Genomic DNA, 8031 nt, shown 5'->3' with positions numbered 1-8031 from the left:
TGACATGAGAAGCAGTATTTGACCAGAAAGATTTTATGGTAGTGATTTCACTGCAGTCATTCTCTGAGGCTCTTTAAAACGAAAGCAGTTACAGCTGCTCCCAAGAAAGCAAGACTATCATGCAATGTGCTTGGGGGAAGGAGGACACCCCAAAACACAGAACTTCTTTCTAGCAATATCACTAATAAGGTGATACTGAAACCAAGTTAATGAAGTCAGCTTTGTTCAAAGTATTGGACACAAGGAAAGCATGAACTAGAATGTCCCCTTTCCTGAAGATCTTTAAGAGTAGAAGAAATTTTACCTTTCTGGATTGTTCTACATTCCATTTCCCAAATGCAAATTACCTTCCTCTCTATCTTTACTGCTCCATCCTTAGTTCAAGCTCTTATCTCTTGCCTGAACTACTGCAATAGCCTGCCAGGTCTCCCTGCCTCCAACCCATCCTAGGCTCTGGCCACCAGAGTGACCTTTCTGTAACTCAGATCTGACATGCCACCTGTCCTAAAACTCCACCACTCTTATATTTCTCCTATAGGAGAAAGCCCACACATCTTAACATGATCTAAAGGTCCTTCCTGTTGATGGCCCGGTCTCCCTTTGCAGCCTAATTTTCTGCATCGATATAGTGGCCACTCTTTCTGATGGGAGATGTGTCACATGGGCAAAAAGATGGAAAACTACCCTAGCTACCCTTCTTTCCCTGCTATTCTTTTTAGATGTTGCATTCATTTTTATTGGTGAGTAACAAATTACCACAAATATAGCAACTTAAAACAACATACATGTATTATCTCACAGTATCTATAGGTCAGGAGTTCAGGCAGGGGTTAGCTAGCTTTTCTGCTTCGGGATCTCACCAGGTTACAACCAAGGTGTTGGCTGGGCTGCATTCTCATCTTGCAGTTTGACTGGGGAAGAGTCCACTTTGGGGCTTACTAAGGTTGCTGCCAGATTTCAGTTCCTTGAAGGTACAGGATTGAGTCACTCTGCTCTGAGAAGCCACCTGAAGCTCTTCCCCACATGGGTCCCTCCACAGGCAGTTCATGACATGGGTGCTTGATTCTTCGAAGCCAGAGGAAGAGAGGTTGCTAGACTGCTGGCAAAATGGAGTCTTATAAACATAATGTAATCAGTGGGGTGACATCCCATCACCTTTGCCATTAATCTATTGGTTAGAAACAAGTCACAGACCTCAACCACACTCAAGCACAGGACTGAAGACAGGGTTCACACAAATCGTCTTAGGGTCTAGCCACCAGATGTCATGGACTTTCAAGCTTCTGAGCCTTTGCTCACGCTGCTCCCTTCCTCTGATCTGTCCTTCCCCTGATCTTCTGCCACTGGTAGAGAGGAACAAGCACTGCACTTGAGTTACTCTGTGCTGGTTCCAGACCCACCTCCGTAGGATGTAAACTGGATGGACAACCTCTGAGAAGACAGACGGAAAAGCTTCAGTTCAACTCTGCCTCTGTCACTTAACCTATGTGACTTTTGGAAAGATACTGATCCTCTCCCAGCCTTAGTTGCCTCATCAGTAAAATGGAGACAATGATGCCATCCACCTCCTAAGGCTGCAATCCTCACCTGAGGATTAGCTGAGGTAACACATGTAAAATTCCTGGTGGAGTGTCTGGCACACAGGAAGCCCTCAAGAAGAGCTTTGTCTGATTGTAGATGATTCTAGGTTTAGCTGCTCTGAGATATGTCCCAGGTGAGCCCATGATGCCACGGGAGCTAAGGACATTGTTTCTGGGTGGGGGCTCCCATCCTCTGCACAGATCCTACCCCTGTGTGGTGCATAGAAATAACTTATCCCAGTGTCTTCCTCTTGCAAGCCCTCTCCCTCCAGCTTCAGCGGCAGTGAACACTGCGGAGAGGGCCAGGTCCTCACAGGACTCCAGCAGCCTTCACTGGGGCAAATTTCCTCTTAGGGAAGAGGGAGCATCCAATGGAGACCCAGGACTCGTACAGCTCCTGCCACAGCTCTCAAAGTCAGGCTCCCTGGGGGCAGGAAGGGGGAGGGCATCATCCACCTTTTCCATGGTTGCCTCTGAGTACTTTGAATTTCATTAGAGCAATTATTTCAAATGGAATTAAAAGGGTTTAAAATTAGACCCTAAACTCTTAACAATTAGTGACGCAGCGACCTGCCATCCACAGAGCCACAATAGACCTGTGTCGATTCGTACGTGAGCACAATGCCAGTCTCCAGATTTGCATGCACTGTTACAATAAACGGCTTTTAATAAAATGAATATTCTTAATTACCGCCGCATTAATAAGCTGCAAATTAGTCATCATTAAAGGCCCCACGGTCCCTCTCCACCTCTCCGAGTCACTGGTGGGCTTCACCAGCTCATCTGCTTCTGCAAATTTTTGAGTTTTTCTGCAGCCTCTTAGGAGACGGCCAGTTAGAGGATAAGCCCCATCTCGGCTTCAGGGCAGAGGTTAGAAGGCGGCGCTGGTCTCTGGGATCCTTCTGGCTGCCCTCTCGAGGCCTCCAATGTTCTCCAGGTCTGGGCCCCACTGTGTCTGTTTAGGGCTTTAAAATACCTTGATGGAATCCTTTATTCTCCCCATTGTCCGTTCATTTGTTTGACAGGCACCAAATGGGGCATACATAGTCTCTAAGAAGGTAGCCAGCGTCTGCTCAAACCTCTCCAGAAGCTGGGGCAGCCCCTGCTGAAAGGTCTTCCTTATAAGAGGCTGAGATCTGCCTGAACCTGACTTCTGGCGCTGGGTTCCACCCACCCACATGCCTGAGGAAGTTCTGAGGTGCCTGGGAGAGTGTCATCCTGAGCAACAGCACTAACCTCGCACGGCGGGAATCTGCCCCTAAGTCTTTGTGGGAGATTGAGCAAGTCACCTGCCTTCCTGAGCCTCAGTTTCCCCATCTGTATGGTGGAGACTTTGGTCTAGGTCAAGAGCCAGCACACCTTTTCTGTAAACGGCCAGATAGTAAGAATGTTAGGCTTTGAGAGCCAAGTGGTCTCTGGCACAGCTACACAACTCTGACGAACTGGCAGCGACTGAATTTGGCCCATGGGCTCTAGTTAGTTGACCACTGGTCAGAGTGAATGACAAAAGCTTTGGCAGCTCTTGTATTCTGTTGAATCTGTAAAAGGGCTGTTCTACTGAGAAGTTTGGGGAAAAAACCTTAAGCAGTCTTTCATGAAGGTTGGTTCAACCAAATTACAGGATATTTTGCTTGGAAGGTGCTTTGTATAAATGTGACAGAGGGTATGTTTTTCTGGTCCATATCACACACACACGCGCACACACACCACTGAAGGGGGCTACGTGATGGCCTCATGAGACACCAGATACTAATCCCATAGTCTTGAGACGAGGCGGTTATGCTGGATTAACCGGATGGGGCGTAAATGCCATCACAAGTGTCCTCATCAGAGAGAGGCGGAGGAACGGTAGACAGAGGAGGAGAAGGTAATGTGAAGATGGAGACAGAGATTGGAGTGATGCAACCACAAGCACAACTATTGCCAGCAGCCACCAGAAGCTGGAAGAGGCGAAGGAACAGATTCTCTCCTAGAGCCTCCGGGGGGAGTGCAGCCCTGCCGACACCTTCATTTCAGCCCAGGGAAACGCATTTCATACTTCCGGGATCCATAACTGATTTCTGTTGCTTGAAGTCACCAAGTTGTGGTCATTTGTTACAGCAGCTGTGTAAAACTAATACATACAACTTTTCTCCGATAGGAACCACTGACATTCCTTATGCCTCTGTAGCATAAGGTTCAGGGAGATCCTTTTGGCTAAAAGAAGAAATAATAGTAATGATAATCCTTTACATAGCTTCCTGCATTCCACCAAGCACATACCTGTGCTTTATGTGGGTAAAACTGCCATATGCCTACGGTAGCCCTGTGAGGAAGATGTCAGAGCCTCTATTCCGTAGGGGAAGGGCTAGACACCAAACTGTAAAGTGCTTTGCCCAATGTCACTCTATTAGTAGGTGTCAGGGTCAGAACTTGAACCCACATCTTTGGATTCCAAGTCAATACTGCAGTCCAAGTTGAAGGCTGTGGTAAACACCAAGGCTGCAAGGAAACAAGGACTCTAGGAGACTTGAAGTTGAATTGCACTTTGGGGAAACAATCCCTTTGGAATGGAATGCTACTGCTTGTGTCCCCAGGTAATGCCTGGTTTGACTGCAGGTTCTGATGAGGACTGACTGTGTACCAGTGTCCAAGTAGTTGGCAGACCCCATCTGAGGGCAGCTCACGGCTGGAGACCAGCAGATCTACTGGGGCAGTGGACCCACCCAAGAGCTGGGGCTTTTGTGAGCCCTGAGGACAGCTCATTGATTTATGTCTTTCCAAGCCATTTATGAAAATCCCAAGCAGCACCGTGGTGAACGCCAGAGAGGGGCGCTCTGCGGCCAGCAAGTCTAGCATTCTTTTCACCACAGCTGGAGAAACCAGATAACAGATATGCTGATGCCCTTGTACGTGCAAACCCAGCCAGAAATCCATCTTGTTAAAAAGCAACATGCTGTAAGAGAGGCTGGTTATCTAGTTTCCAAACAGAATCATGACTGCTACTGCAGGGGAGTCCACCAGTCCAGATCTTTATTTATTGCAAAATCCAAAGAAGTACTTTAACTCAGCATTCTCAGAAGACCACAAACATATTGACTGAGAGTGATTGAACAACATGCACTAAGGAAGGATAATGTATACAATTTATTATACATTTAATTCAAGCACATTTATTTCCAACAATCACAAATGATATATAGTGTGGTATTCTAAGGTTGGAGGGCTTAGACTACCTGATTTCAGACTTATTATAAAGCTATAGTAATCAAGACATAGTATTCATGTACAGATAGACAGCTAAATCAATGGAACAGAAAAGTCAAGAAATAGACCTATACTTATATGTTTGGTTGACCTTTGACAAAGACGCCAAGGTGAGTCAATGTAAGAAAGGATAGTCTTTCAACAAATGGTGATGGAACAACTGGGTATCCTTATGGGGAAAAAATAAACTTTGACTCCTACCTCACACCATACAAAAAAATAATAATTTGAATGGACCACAGGCCTAAATATATAACCTAAAAGTATAAAACAGAACATAAAAAGTACTTGGTCCTTTGTTTTACATATGGTATTAGTCAAGGTTCTCCAGAGAAACAGAACCAAAAGGATATAAATAAAGATATATATATGAGGAGATTTATTATAGGAATTGACTTACACAGTTTTGAAGATTGAGCAGTTAGTTCCACAATCTGCCATCTGAAAACTGGAGAACTAGTGGTATAATTAACCCAAATCCAAAGGTCTGAGACCCGGAGGCCCACTGGTGCAAGTCCTGGAGTCCAAAGGCCCAAGAACCAGAGTTTTCATGTCCAAGGGAAGGAGAAGATGGATGTCCCAGCTCAAGAAGACAGAATTTGTCCTTCCTTCATCTCTTTGTTCAATTCGGGCCGCCAAGGGATTGGATAATGCCCACCCACATTGATGAGGGCAAATCTCTTTCTTTAGTCTACAGACTCAAATGCTAATCTCTTTCATAAACACCCCACAGACACACCCAGAAATAATGTTTTACCAGATACCCACACATCCCTTGATCCAGTCAAGTTGATTGGTGAAATTAACATATATATCTATTTATATTTATATAATACATATATTTAAATGTAATATATATTTTAAATATAACAACAAATAAGTGTTTTTTCCCAGGACCCATCAGCTCCAAGTCAAGAGTTGTTTCGATCTAGTTGTGGAGGGCGCAGCTCACAGTGGCCCATTTGGGGATCGAACTGGCAACCTTGTTAAGAGCTCTATGCTCTAACCAACTGAGCTAACCAGCCACCCCAAATATATATATATATATATATATATATATATATATATATATATATATATATATAAATTTTAAATTTATATATATATATAAATATATATAAATTTAAAAAATATATATATATATTTAAATGGACAAAATATTTGATCAGACATTTTACAAAAGTAGATATACGTGTGGCCAATAAACACCTAAAAAGGTGTTCAACATCATTAGTCACCAAGGAAATGCAAATTAAAACTTCAGCAAAGGAATGCCTCATACGATAATAGCTAAGCTAAAAAGACTGATGATACCAAATGTCAGTGAATGTGCTGGGCAATTAGAACTCACATACCCTTCTGGTGGAGGGTGTAAAATTCTACAATCCTTTTAGAAAACAGTTTTGCGGTTTCTTATAAATTTAAGTATACACTTATTATATGACACAGCAATACCTAGGTATTTACCCAAGAAAAATAGATGGCCACAGAAAGACTTGTATGCAAACATGGCAATTTCATTCAGAAGAGCCTGCAACTGGAAACAATCCAAATGTCCATCAACAGGTGAATGGATAAACTGTGGTATATCCATACAATGGAATACGACTCAATAACGAAAAATGAGAATTATCAATACCTGCTACAACATGGATGAATCACATGCAAAAGAAAACATCCTGTTTGAATCCATGTGTATGATGTTCTAGAACAGATAAACTTAAACTATAATAATGGAAATCTCATCAGTGGTGGCCTGGGGAAGGAAATTTGGGGGGAGGATTGACTGGGAAGAGGCATAGGTCACTTTTTGGGGAGATGGACATGTTCTCTATATTGAGTGGTGTGGCGGTTACACAGGTAAACACATTTGTCAAAACCCAAATGGGTTTACTTATTGCATGTAATTTATTATCTCAATAAAGTTTATTTAAAAAATATATACATATTGTGGGGTTCTGATAATTAATGTCAATATATTCCCTAAAAGAAACTGGTGAAAGTTCACACTCAGATATGAACACGAACAGAAATTCAGCCCTGATTTTTCATTTTCTTGTGCTGTTCACATTCTAGAGACTCTCTAGTATGGGTCTTCTCCAGTCCCTGTCTGCAATGGTCTGTCGCACCCTTGGATGACTGCCTTTCTTTAATCCTGAAAATTCCCAGCCTTTGCTTAGAATAGATATCGGGTTTGGAGAAGTGACAGTCACACTCTACTGAGTGTAGAACCAACTATGAAGGAGACACTGGAATCAGAGAGACAGAGCTTGGCTAAGGATGATAAACTGAGCCTCCTAATATTTCTCCCTCCATCCGGTCACTGGCCGACTAGACAACTTCTGCCTCTTCCACAAGCACAGATATGTCCCTTACGTTGACCACATGGAGGAAGAGAGAATGCTGCAGTCCTGAGCACGGCTGCTCCCAAAGAGAGAGAATCTGGAGGGGGCTGGGCAGCACTCACCCAGTACTCATGCCAAGTTACCCAGGTGTAGGTAAGTCCTGGCGAGGAGGAGGGCAACGTGGAGAGGCCAGGAGTGGAAGTTCCTGCCATCCATACAATACAAGGAGTCCTGGTGGGGGTGGTGGGAGACAAGCTAGCAGTCGTGCCTGTCATTGCAGTGACTCCACATCCTATTCGTTCAGGAACAACCCCAATTTAAGCCTGCTGTCATGTGGTAGCTACAGGTGGTGCCCCTTTCATCTTCAAAAGTGTTTGGATAATTGATATGCCCAATCAAGTGGGAAGGGGATTGCTTTCTTCCAATGTGGACTGTAAATGCCTCCGCTTCTTCCTTATTTGTGTTTTGAGGCCCAGCAGCTTTCTCTCTCCATGGGAACTCCATCTACTGCGTCCAGGTCCTTCTCAAACTGCAGGGTCAGGAAAAGTTTATAAGTCTTATTTTAACCAGTCACATAAGGCTCTTTCTGGCAAGTTGGATCCACGCTGAAATTAGTGGCCCGTTGGGCAAATTCACAACAGCCCTGATCTCTCTTGAGTGTTACCACGAATGCTTTCTCATTCAGGGTTTTGCTGTTTCACATTTTTCCTCTGCTGTGAGGGGGCGCTGTACTGGAAGAGTCACAGAGGTGCATGTGATAGGATTCTGTCCTTGCAGAACTTCTAACCTGGACTATTGAGACAACTGTGTGGAACTCATACAGGGCAGGCCACTCCACAGAGAGCCTTGGAGCGCAGAGA

Source organism: Rhinolophus ferrumequinum, chromosome 9 (assembly GCF_004115265.2).
Source record: "Rhinolophus ferrumequinum isolate MPI-CBG mRhiFer1 chromosome 9, mRhiFer1_v1.p, whole genome shotgun sequence".
Classification (NCBI taxonomy): Eukaryota; Metazoa; Chordata; class Mammalia; order Chiroptera; family Rhinolophidae; genus Rhinolophus; species Rhinolophus ferrumequinum.
Note: the sequence above shows the minus strand (reverse complement) of the source record.